Raw genomic sequence first — 13,662 nt, 5'->3', positions numbered from 1 at the left:
TATCTCTAACTATCTTTAATGAAGAACATAAATATTGGCCACTCTATCTATGCACATGCTATCACCATGCCTTTTTTGTTCTCTGTTCATATATCTAAGTCCTCTTCTTTGAGGTCAATCTCAAATCTCATCTGAAATGTACATTTATTGATGGATTCAACCCATAATGAACTGTCCCTTCTTTGTCCTCCTTAGGCTCTGATTATTTATAAAAACTCATTTTTGAACTTAGAAACTGTCCAATATGATATATTAGTTATTTCATCAGCATCTTTTATATCCTCAACACAGTTATAAGCTTTTGTGGGGCTGGGATCATACATTCTGTAATTTTTCTCAGTACTTACACTTACTTTGATAGAAAGCGCATTCATTCATCTAAACATCATTTATTGAGTGTTAATTAAATGTCTCAACTCAGTAAATATTGTTGGAATGAATGCATGCATGAATGAGGGAGTATGCAATAGGTAGCCTAATGTACCGCCCGATGTGAAAAAACCAAAAACATAAACACAAAAGCAAGCCAAAAAGTGGCCCAGGACTTTCTGTAAAATATCCTGCTTTTGTTGGATGAGGCCATGAAAATCAAGATGCTCCTGAAAGGTCTTAAGAGCTGACCAAGAATAGTAAACAATTGAAATTCTCTCAGGCTTATTCAACCCTATCACTGGACACATTTATACCTCTCAGGAATGTTATTAAAAGAAGAGATTAATAAAGCTTTTATAGATGAGTTGATAAATCTCTAAATATTTAAATCTTCATTTCCTCCTAGGTGTCTCTATTTTGGGTTTCAAAAGATTTCAAGAAACCACAGGATAATTAAAAAAATTAGACATTAGCTTTCTTACCTTCATGTTTTTTGATGGTAAACACATTTTATTTTCTCCATAGTGCTGCCCAATTTCCACCAGTACAGTTCTTAAGTGAATTTTGCTCTGGATGGTGGGATATATAAGATGTCAATGAATTGTTTGTATAGGTTTTAGAATTCTTCAAAAGGGCCTGGCCATGGAAATGCATTGAATATTACTTAAATAAGTAAAGTAACTTCCTCAGAATTATTATTCTATTCTGGTTAGGATACTCTCTGCCCTCGTTTGTTAAAATTTCCCTCTAGAGTGGTTTTAATTTTGTTTCTGATAGGGTCCTAGGATTTATTGCCACACCCATCCTGCATCTGTTTTTCTTTGAATTACTCTCCTTGCATTTTCTGATTCCTACAGGGCCTTAGAGGTTAGTGACAACCTGGCCATCACAACTCTGGGAAGGCCTACTTTTCAGAGGTGTTGATGTTTTCTGTACCTGAAGGTTTTCAAGAGATACCAATCTTCCTCACCACCTCCCTTGGCCCTCTTAATGGACTAAGCAGTTCCTCATGAAATTTCTGTAGGATATCTGTACTAACTTCTCAATATTGTTCCATCCTGGGTCTAAATTCCTGGCCTCAAGGTAATGTTAGATTTCTAGCTCCAGCCCCTATTTACATAAGGCCTATACTAAGGAACAGAACCCATAGACATCAGTCTGCTCTTATTTCTCTGGATTTAATTTCTCTGTTACTTTCTGAAACATGCAGGTGTTCCTTTCTTTCTTTTAATCTCAGCTATGTGCTTTTAACTTTTTCAAAATTGACCCAGAATTTACATGTGTCTCCAGTAAGAGTACATTAAATTGAGCTTAGTCTGCTCTTCTACTGGCATATTTGAGATCCAAATAATTTGCTACTTAACTGGATTCAGTTACCTGTATATTTCAGGCACGTAAAACTCACCATGTTCCAAATTTCCCCCTTTATTGTTAGTAATTTTCTTGGGAATCTGGATAACATTAGATGGAATAAAGTTAGTGAGTGGCCCAGGATTGCCTGAAATTTTGTTTGTCAGAGTGGCCAGGGAAAGTTAAGCAAAGAAGACAACCAAATGAAAAACAGAATCACATTATTATGGCTGAGACAAGATTCCATGCAGAGCTCTCTGTAGAACTGGGTTGGGTCATAACTTATGCCAGAGCTCTAGGTGGGGTTGACACCATCTCATGCCAAGCTCTCAGTTCTGGGCTAACGTCATCTCTGGTCCACTCTATGGAGTGGAGACTTTGGAGGAATGGCCAATGTGTTCTGCGGTGTAGGAAGAGGGAAGTTGTGAACGTTACTTTCTAAATTGTGGAGGAACTAACCACTGTAAATGTGCCTTGAACTATGGTTTTTAATTTGACCAGTCAGATCAATGACTTTCCCCTTGAATGAAATGCTGCTACATATATGAGCAGAAAAACAAAACTGGTATAAGGAATAGATAGCTAGTGGGAAGCAGCCGCAGAGCACAGGGAGATCAGCTGGGTGCTTTGTGACCACCTAGAGGGGTGAGATAGGGAGGGTGGAAGGGAGGGAGATGCAAGAGGGAAGAGATATGGGGACATATGTATGTGTATAACTGATTTACTTTGTTATAAAGCAGAAACTAACACACCATTGTAAAGCAATTATACTCCAATAAAGATGTTAAAAAAAAAACTAGTATAAGGAGATGGAGAGACTGGGAGTCTTATTTTCCCAGCAATTAACTTTTCCTCGACCACAACCTTCCCTTGAGTCTCCTAGACCTTGGGGATGATCGCAACCCCTTGGGTTGGGTGATGGCAACCCCATCTTCACTAGAACCTCTATAGTTAACTTTGATTTTTCCCACTCCGTCTATCCATCCCATGTATGCAGTCAGACATTTGATCTTGGACTTTTACTGACAAAATATCCTTGACTATAACCATTTCTTTTCACTCCCACTGCTACTGCTTTTGTCACTGCCTTAACTAGGGCTTTATCTTTAAGTCCTTTATATAAATATATAAATAAAATATACAAATAAATAAAATATAATATTAATTCTGATGATTTTAAAGTCTTTTCTTGATAAAGACTTTTCCTGATAAAGATACACAATATCTTATATAAATATTGTTGTATTATCTGTTCCTTTCTTAGAATTTTAGTCATATGATTCTATCTCTTGGTATGTCTAGAACTTTTTGATTGAATGCTGACTATTTTATTTGGCTTTTTAAATTTTTCTCAGTGGAAATGTTGTTTTACTTCAAAATATTTTACTCTACCTGGAAATAGCAAATCTTCAAATTACAATTTTTTAAATGCTTTCAAATATCAATACTATAGGTGTCACAAAATCTAGAAAAATGACATTTGAAAATTAACTACTGCCAGATGTGTCTCTATAAGACTTTTTCCCAACTCTTGTAGCTATATATTCTTTAACTGCCTCCTCATATGACAGTTTATGTGTTTTAGAAATAAAATTTTGAGAAATAAACTTCGTAGTTTATAGACATAGATTTCTTTTAACATGGTTGATTAGAGTTTGCTTTTAGTTATTAATAGTTTAGAAAAGTTTATTTCAGCGTCACAATTTATTATTGATAATGTCACATCAATTTTCATTGTTAACTTTGAGAAAACCTCTATGGATTACTTCCTCATAAATATTTACTATTATAAATGCATTACTGATTTCAGTACTGCTATAGGATTGTGCATTACAGGAATTCTGATAAAATACTCATTCACACCATTCCATTACACACATTATTGATGGGGTATATTCTTTTATTTATTTATTTATTTATTTATTTTTGACTGTGTTGTGTCTTCGTTGCTGTGCGCAGTCTTTCTCTAGTTGCAGCGACTGGGGGATACTCTTTGTTGTGGTGTGCAGGCTTCTTATTGCGGTGGCTTCTCTTGTTGCAGAGCACGGGCTCTAGGCATGCAAGCTTCAGTAGTTGTGGCTCATAGTCTTAGTAGTTGTGGCTCATGGGCTCTAGAGAGCAGGCTCCATAGTTGTGGCACACGGTCTTAGTTGCTCCGTGGCATGTGGGATCTTCCCGGACCAGGGCTCAAACCCGTGTCCCCTGCATTGGCAGGTGGCTTCCTAACCACTGTGCCATCCGGGAAGCCCCTGGAGTATATTGGTGTTGTTTTTTTTTTTTTTTTGCAGTATGCTGGCCTCTCACTGTTGTGGCCTCTCCCCGTTGCGGGGCACAGGCTCCGGACATGCAGGATCAGTGGCCATGGCTCACGGGCCTAGCCACTATGCGGCATTTGGGATCTTCCTGGACCAGGGCACGAACCCGTGTCCCCTGCATTGGCAGGCAGACTCTCAACCACTGCACCACCAGGGAAGCCCTGGAGTATATTCTTGACAGAAGGAAATTTCCGTTTTTACTAAGCATTGAAGAAACCTGAATCTTTGACTTATCTTTCACATGCCTGATGATTGAAATAATTTTCCGCAGAATAACTTCTGGTTTTATACTTTTCAGTTCTTTTTTTCTTCTTCAAATGCACATGCTTTGAGAGCTGTGAAGTGCAAGACATGGCTATATTGTAAGGTGGTTTTTGTCCTTACGCTTCTGTGTCTTGTGCTAGTTAAGTCAGTAGAGTAGTCAGTAAGAGTACTGGAAGTTATTCCTGTAATGGGATATTATATAGTCAATTACATATGGTGGTGTCTGAAAATCACATAATAGCCTCACTTAAAACATCTCCTTAGCCGGATTTCAAAAAAGCCTGTGACCAATCCAATATGATCCAACATAGCGGACTATGATAGAAGAAAAATTGGCAAAGAAATAGACGCTTGTCTTACCTGATGGAAGTTAAAATATCTCACTTTTGGCAATTTTGCAAAAACATATAATTACATGAACTAATTTCTAGGGTTCTTCGTAGGACCTAAAAAGGAACCCATAGAGTTGTGGAACAACAATAGAAGCTACTGTGATGAGAAGCCCCGGCACCACAACAAAGAGTAGCCCCCGCTCGCCGCAACTAGAGAAAGCCTGCACGCAGCACTGAAGACCCAATGCAGCCAAAATAAAAATAAATAAATAAAAATAAATAAATTTATCTTTTAAAAAGTAATACTCAGGTTTGAGTCATGAGAAATTTGATGAGGAGAAATTAGCTAATGTTTTCAGAACTTTTAAAATATCAAACTCAGTCTCTAAGATTTTAGCATTATATACAACATCGGTTACTTATTAGTGGTTTGGGAAGGCCAATTTAAAATTTTCTCATCTTACTGTATTGAAATTCATGGCCGTAATGTTTTCCACGTTGACTATATGAATGATGAAGAAAAGTCAATCATGTATTTCATTTCCAACTGGACAGAAAACAATATTTTAAAAAGTGTTTGGACTACTGACTTTTGATTTCTTCTAAGGCAAATGGATAGGTAATTTTTATTCCCTGATTAGGAGAAAAATGGTGGAAGAGGGCAGGGTTAAGAATTAAGATTTCGAGTCGGAGCGCAGGGAGAGGACTGGGGCTGGCGGCAGGAAGAGAGCCTGAAGGGGTTAGTGCACCACGGCTAGCCCGGAGGGAGTCCGGGGAAAGGGTCTGGAGCTGCTGAAGAGGCAAGAGACTTTTTTCCCTTTTGTTTCCTGGTGCGCGAGGAGAGGGCATTAAGAGGGCTGCTTGGGGAAGCGCCGGAGTCAGGCGCGAGCCGCGGGTAAGGCGCGGACCTCGGACACAGGCGTCGGCCGCCGCCGCCGCCGCGGCCCACCGCCGCGGCCCGCCGCCGCCGCGGGGCCTGTGTGCGAGCGCGGGTCACTGTCCGCCCCGCCTTCCGGGGGGCCTGTGCACCCCGCCACTGCCGGGGTCCCGAGACCCGGGGACGGCTTTCCCGGGAAAGCGCACGGAGCGCCACGGGCTGCTGCAACGTCACGCCGGCCTCTGCCGCCGCAGGCCCGCCCCACACTGCGCGCCCCTCCCTCACCTCTGCCTGAGTGAGCCAGAGCCCCCGAATCAGCGGCTCCTTTAAACCCGTCCTGTCTGAGCGAAGAACGGACGCCCTCCGGCGACCTACGCGCAGAGGTGGGGCCAGGTCCAAGGCTGAGACCCGGGAGCTGTGAGAGCAGAGACAGGGAAATCTCTCTGTGCAGCCTCGGAGGCAGCGGATTAAAGCTCCACGGTCCATTTGATGTGCCCTGCGTCTGTGGAGTGCATGAATGGACAGCGAATCATCCCAAATTGAGGAAGTGGACTTTGAGGACAAGAATTAAGACTTTCCCCCCTTTTCCTCTTTTTACAACGAATTATTCCAAATTAAGGAGGTGGACTTAGAGAGCAAGATTTCAGACTTCTCGCCCTTTTCCTCTTTTTACAACGAATTATCCCAAATTGAGGAGGTGGACTTGGAGAGCAAGATTTTTGATTTCCCCCCCTGCTCTCTTTTTGTGAATGTGTATGTGTATTCTTCTGTGTAAGATTCTCTCTGTATAGCTTTGCTTCCACCATATGTCCCAGGGTTCTATCGGTCCGTTTTTTTGTTTTTTTGGTTTTTTTTTCCAATAATTACTTTCTAATTTTAATAATGCTACTATATTCCATACTTTATTCTATTTTACTTTACCTGCTCTTTCTTTTTTCCTACCTTCCCTTCCTCCCTCCCTCCTTCCGCACCTCCTTTCCTTCTTTCTTTTTCTTTCCTCCCTCCCACCCTTCTTCTTTCCACTTTCTTTTTCTTTCCTTCCTCCCTCCCTCCCTCCTTTCTTTCCTTCTTTCTTTCCATCATTCCTCCCTCCCTCCCTCCTTTCTTTCTTTCTTCCTTCCTTCCTTTCTTCCCTTCTTCCTTTCTTTCCCTCTCTCTTTCTTTCTTCTACTAATTCTTTCTTTCTACTTTTTCTCCCTGTTATTCTGAGCCGGGTGGATGAAAGGCTCTTGGTGCTGCAGCCAGGAGCCAGCGCTGTGCCTCTGAAGTGGGAGAGCCAACTTCAGGACACGGGTCCACAAGAGACCTCCCAGCTCCACATAATATCAAGCAGTGAAAATCTCCCAGAGATCTCCATCCCAACACCAGCACCCAGCTTCAGTCAACGACCAGCAAACTACAGTGTGGGTCACCCTATGCCAAGCAACTAGCAAGGCAGGAACACAACCCCACCCATTAGCAGAGAGGCTACCTAAAAACATAATAAGGCCATAGGCACCCCAAAACACACCACCAGACGTGGACCTGTCCACCAGAAAGACAAGATCGAGCCTCAACCACCAGAGCACAGGCATTAGTCCCCCCCCACCAGGAAGCCTACACAACCTACTGAAACAACCTTAGCCACTGGGGTCAGACACCAAAAACAACGGGAACTACGAATCTGCAGCCTGCAAAAAGGAGACCCCAAACACAGTAACATAAGCAAAATGAGAAGACAGAAAAACAGCAGGTGAAGGAGCAAGATAAACACCTACCAGACCTAACAAATGAAGAGGTAATAGGCAGTCTACCTGAAAAAGAATTCAGAATAATGATAGTAAAGCTGATCCAAGATTCTATTTCCAAGATCCATAATCTTGGAAATAGAATAGACAAAATGCAAGAAACAAGTTAACAAGGACCTAGAAGAACTAAAGATGAATCAAGCATCAATTAAAAACACAATAAATGAAATGAAAAATACTCTAGATGGGATCAATAGCAGAATAACTGAGGCAGAAGAACGGATAAGTGAGGTGGAAGATAAAATAGTGGAAATAACTGATGCAGAGCAAAATAAAGAAAAAAGAATGAAAAGAACAGAGGACAGTCTCAGAGACCTCTGGGACAACATTAAACACACCAACATTCAAATTATAGGGGTTCCAGCAGAAGAGGAGAAAAAGAAAGGGACTGAGAAAATATTTGAAGAGATTATAGTTGAAAACTTCCCCAATATGGGAAAAGAAATAGTTAATCAAGTCCAGGAGGCACAGAGAGTCCCATACAGAATAAATCCAAGGAGAAATACACCAAGACACATATTAATCAAACTGTCAAAATTTAAACACAAAGAAATCATATTAAAAGCAGCAAGGGAAAAACAACAAGTAACACACAAGGGAATCCCCATCAGGTTAACCGCTGATCTCTCAGCAGAAACTCTACAAGCCAGAAGGGAGTGGCAGGACATAATTAAAGTGATGAAGGAGAGGAACCTGCAACCAAGATTACTCTACCCAGCAAGGATCTCATTCAGATTTGATGGAGAAATTAAAACCTTTACAGACAAGCAAAAGCTGAGAGACTTCAGCACCACCAAACCAGCTTTACAACAAATGCTAAAGGAACTTCTCTAGGCAAGAAACACAACAGAAGGAATATACCTACAATAACGAACCCAAAGCAATTAAGGAAATGGGAATAGGAACATACATATCAATAATTACCTTAAATGTAAATGGACTAAATGCTCCCACCAAAAGACACAGAGTGTCTGAATGGATACAAAAACAAGACCCATATATATGCTGTCTACAAGAGACCCACTTCAGACCTAGAGACACATACAGATTGAAAGTAAGGGGATGGAAAAAAGATATTCCATGCAAATGGAAATCAAAAGAAAGCTGGAGTAGCAATTCTTATATCAGACAAAATAGACTTTAAAATAAAGACTATTAGAAGAGAAAAAGAAGGACACTACATAACGATAAAGGGATCAATCCAAGAAGAAGATATAACAATTGTAAATATTTATGCACCCAACATAGGAGCACCTCAATACATAAGGCAAATACTAACAGCCATAAAAGGGGAAATCGACAGTCACACAATCATAGTAGGGGACTTTAACACCCCACTTTCACCAATGGACAGATCATCCAAAATGAAAATAAATAAGGAAACACAAGCTTTAAATGATACATTAAAGGAGATGGACTTAATTGATATTTATAGGACATTCCATCCAAAAACAACAGAATACACATTTTTCTCAAGTGCTCATGGAACATTCTCCAGGATAGATCATATCTTGGGTCACAAATCAAGCCTCGGTAAATTTAAGAAAATTGAAATTGTATCAAGTATCTTTGCAACCACAATGCTATGAGACTAGACATCAATTACAGGAAAAGATCTGTAAAAAATACAAACACATGGAGGCTAAACAATACACTACTCAATAACGAAGTGATCACTGAAGAAATCAAAGAGGAAATTAAAAAATACCTAGAAACAAATGACAATGGAGACACGACGACCCAAAACCTATGGGACGCAGCAAAAGCAGTTCTAAGGGGGAAGTTTATAGCAATACAATCCCACCTTAAGAAACAGGAAGCATTTCGAGTAAACAACCTGACCCTGCACCTAAAGCAATTAGAGAAAGAAGAACAAAAAACCCCCAAAGCTAGCAGAAGGAAAGAAATCATAAAGATCAGATCAGAAATAAATGAAAAAGAAATGAAGGAAACGATAGCAAAGATCAACCAAACTAAAAGCTGGTTCTTTGAGAAGATAAACAAAATTGACAAACCATTAGCCAGACTCATCAAGAAAAGAAGGGAGAAGACTCAAATCAATAGAATTAGAAATGAAAAAGGAGAAGTAACAACTGACACTGCAGAAATACAAAAGATCATGAGAGATTACTATAAGCAACTCTATGCCAATAAAATGGACAACCTGGAAGAAATGGACAAATTCTTAGAAATGCACAAACTGCCAAGACTGACTCAGGAAGAAATAGAAAATATGAATAGACCAATCACAAGCACTGAAATTGAAACTGTGATTAAAAATCTTCCATCAAACAAAAGCCCAGGACCAGATGGCTTCACAGGTGAATTCTATCAAACATTTAGAGAAGAACTAACACCTATCCTTCTCAAACTCTTCCAAAATATAGCAGAGGGAGGAACACTCCCAAACTCATTCTACAAGGCCGACATCACCTTGATACCAAAACCAGGCAAGGATGTCACAAAGAAAGAAAACTACAGGCCAGTATCACTGATGAACATAGATGCAAAAATCCTCAACAAAATACTAGCAAACAGAATCCAACAGCACATTAAAAGGATTATACACCATGATCAAGTGGGGTTTATTCCAGGAATGCAAGGATTCTTCAATATACGCAAATCAGTCAATGTGATACACCATATTAACAAGTTGAAGGAGAAAAACCATATGATCATCTCAATAGATGCAGAGAAAGCTTTCGACAAAATTCAACACCCATTTATGATAAAAACCCTGCAGAAAGTAGGCATAGAGGGAACTTTCCTCAACATCATAAAGGCCATATATGACAAACCCACAGCCAACATTGTCCTCAATGGTGAAAAACTGAAACCATTTCCACTAAGATCAGGAACAAGACAAGGCTGCCCACTCTCACCACTCTTATTCAACCTAGTTTTGGAAGTTTTAGCCACAGCAATCAGAGAAGAAAAGGAAATAAAAGGAATCCAAATTGGAAAAGAAGAAGTAAAGCTGTCACTGTTTGCAGATGACATGATACTATACATAGAGAATCCTAAAGATGCTACCGAAAAACTACTAGAGCTAATCAATGAATTTGGTAAAGTAGCAGGATACAAAATTAATGTACAGAAATCTCTGGCATTCCTGTACACTGATGATGAAAAATCTGAAAATGAAATCAAGAAAACACTCCCATTTACCATTGCAACAAAAAGAATAAAATATCTAGGAATAAACCTACCTAAGGAGACAAAAGACCTGTATGCAGAAAATTATAAGACACTGATGAAAGAAATTAAAGATGATACAAATAGATGGAGAGATATACCATGCTCCTGGATTGGAAGAATCAATATTGTGAAAATGACTCTACTACCCAAAGCAATCTACAGATTCAATGCAATCCCTATCAAACTACCACTGGCATTTTTCACAGAACTAGAACAAAAAATTTCAAAATTTGTTTGGAAAAACAAAAGGCCCCGAATAGCCAAAGCAATCTTGAGAACGAAAAACGGAGCTGGAGGAATCAGGCTCCCTGACTTCAGACTATACTACAAAGCTACAGTAATTAAGACAGTCTGGTACTGGCATAAAAACAGAAAGACAGATCAGTGGATCAGGATAGAAAGCCCAGAGATAAACCCACGCATATATGGCCAACTTATCTTTGATAAAGGAGGCAGGAATGTACAGTGGAGAAAAGACAGCCTCTTCAATAAGTGGTGCTGGGAAAACTGGACAGGGACATGTAAAAGTATGAGATTAGATCATTCCCTAGCACCATACACAAAAATAAGCTCAAAATGGATTAAAGACTTAAATGTAAGGCCAGAAACTATCAAACTCTTAGAGGAAAACATAGGCAGAACACTCTATGACATAAATCACAGCAAGATCCTTTTGGACCCACCTCCTAGAGAAATGGAAATAAAAACAAAGATAAACAAATGGGACCTAATGAAACTTCAAAGCTTTTGCACAGCAAAGGAAACCATAAACAAGACCAAAAGACAACCCTCAGAATGGGAGAAATTATTTGCAAATGAAGCAACTGACAAAGGATTAATCTCCAAAATTTATAAACAGCTCATGCAGCTCAACATCAAAAAAACAAACAACCCAATCCAAAAATGGGCAGAAGACTTAAATAGGCATTTCTCCAAAGTAGATATACAGACTGCCAACAAACACATGAAAGAATGCTCAACATCACTAATCATTAGAGAAATGCAAATCAAAACTACAATGAGATATCATCTCACACCAGTCAGAATGGCCATCATCAAGAAATCTAGAAACAATAAATGCTGGAGAGGGTGTGGAAAAAAGGGAACCCTCTTGCACTGCTGGTGGGAATGTGAATTGGTACAGCCACTATGGAGAACAGTATGGAGGTTCCTTAAAAAACTAAAAATAGAACTACCATATGACCCAGCAATCCCACTACTAGGCATATACCCTGAGAAAACCATAATTCAAAAAGAGACCTGTACCAAAATGTTCATTGCAGCTCTATTCACAATAGCCCGGAGCTGGAAACAACCTAAGTGTCCATCATCGGATGAATGGATAAAGAAGATGTGGCACGTATATACAATGGAATATTACTCAGCCATAAAAAGAAACGAAACTGAGCTATTTGTAATGAGGTGGATAGACCTAGAGTCTGTCATACAGAGTGAAGTAAGTCAGAAAGAGAAAGACAAATACCGTATGCTAACACATATATACGGAATTTAAAAAAAATGTCATGAAGAACCTAGGGGCAAAACGGGAATAAAGACACAGACCTACTTGAGAATGGACTTGAGGATATGGGGAGGGGGAAGGGTAAGCTGTGACAAAGCGAAAGAGAGGCATGGACATATATACACTACCAAACGTAAGGTAGATAGATAGTGGGAAGCAGCCGCAGAGCACAGGGAGATCAGCTCGGTGCTTTGTGACCGTCTGGAGGGGTGGGATGGAGGGAGATGCATGAGGGAAGGGATGTGGGAACAGATGTATATGTATGACTGATTCACTTTGTTATAAAGCAGAAACTAATAAAAAAAAAAGAATTAAGATTTCAAGAGCATGAGAGGTAGATGGCCAACCAGAGTTCCTAAGGTTCAGTGCCTGTAACTGTTGCCACTGCTTAATCCTGCCAAAGCAGTGGTACGGCTGCTGCGCTCGTGTTTGCTACCTCTAGAAACATTCTTGCCAGTAGTGGCGGCAGCGGGACTCAATTACCCCCTTTTTTTCACTCTCTCCAGAAGCTCCAGATGGCGTCTTACGTGGGCAATGTGGCCGACAGCACAGAACCGACGAAACGTATGCTTTCCTTCCAAGGGTTAGCTGAGTTGGCACATCGAGAATATCAGGCAGGAGATTTTGAGACAGCTGAGAGACACTGCATGCAGCTCTGGAGACAAGAGCCAGGCAATACTGGTGTACTTTTATTACTTTCATCTATACACTTCCAGTGTCGAAGGCTGAACAGATCTGCCCACTTTAGTACTCTGGCAATTAAACAGAACCCTCTTCTGGCAGAAGCCTATTCGAATTTGGGGAATGTGTACAAGGAAAGAGGGCAGTTTCAGGAAGCAACTGAGCATTACCAGCATGCATTGCGTCACAAACCAGATTTCATCGATGGTTATATTAACCTGGCAGCCGCATTGGTAGCAGCAGGCGACATGGAAGGGGCAGTACAAGCTTATGTCTCTGCTCTTCAGTAAAATCCTGATTTGTACTGTGTTCGCAGTGACCTTGGGAACCTGCTCGAAGCCCTGGGTGGCTTGGAAGAAGCCAAGGCATGTTATTTGAAAACAATTGAGACACAACCGAACTTTGCAGTAGCTTGGAGTAATCTTGGCTGTGTTTTCAATGCGCAAGGGGAGATTTGGCTTGCAATTCATCACTTTGAAAAGGCTGTCACCCTTGACCCCAATTTTCTGGATGCTTATATCAATTTAGGAAATGTCTTCAAAGAGGCACGGATTTTGGACAGAGCTGTGGCAGCTTACCTTCGTGCCCTAAGCTTGAGTCCAAATCATGCAGTGGTACATGGCAACCTGGCTTGTGTATACTATGAGCAAGGCCTGATGGATCTGGCAATAGACACCTACAGGCGAGCTATTGAATTGCAACCACATTTCCCTGATGCTTACTGCAACCTAGGAAACGCTCTCAAAGAGAAGGGCAGTGTTGCTGAAGCAGAAGATTGTTATCATACAGCTCTCCGGCTGTGTCCCACCCATGCAGACTCTCTGAATAACCTAGCCAATATCAAAGGAGAACAGGGAAACAGTGAAGAGGCAGTTCGCTTGTATCGTAAAGCATTAGAACTCTGCCCAGACTTTGCTGATGCCCATTCAAATTTAGCAAGTGTATTGAAGCAGCAGGGAAAACT

The 13,662-nt window shown here is 40.5% G+C and overlaps 1 long non-coding RNA gene across 2 annotated transcripts in view; it reads left to right on the top strand.

The window, feature by feature from the left end:
- Nucleotides 1–13,323, top strand: part of LOC308609963 — a 99,131-nt gene extending 85,808 nt beyond the window's left edge. For both annotated transcript variants that reach the window (XR_014014377.1, XR_014014378.1), the window contains one exon: nucleotides 12,524–13,323. This is a non-coding gene — a long non-coding RNA (uncharacterized lncRNA). The remainder of the gene's footprint in view (nucleotides 1–12,523) is intronic.
- Nucleotides 13,324–13,662: the final 339 nt, after the last annotated feature.

This window comes from Mesoplodon bidens, assembly GCF_964165515.1.
Source record: "Mesoplodon bidens genome assembly, contig: HAP1_SCAFFOLD_206, whole genome shotgun sequence".
In the NCBI taxonomy this organism is placed as follows: domain Eukaryota; kingdom Metazoa; phylum Chordata; class Mammalia; order Artiodactyla; family Ziphiidae; genus Mesoplodon; species Mesoplodon bidens.
The sequence above is the reverse complement of the archived record's forward strand: the minus strand, read 5'-3'. Positions and strand labels throughout refer to the sequence as shown.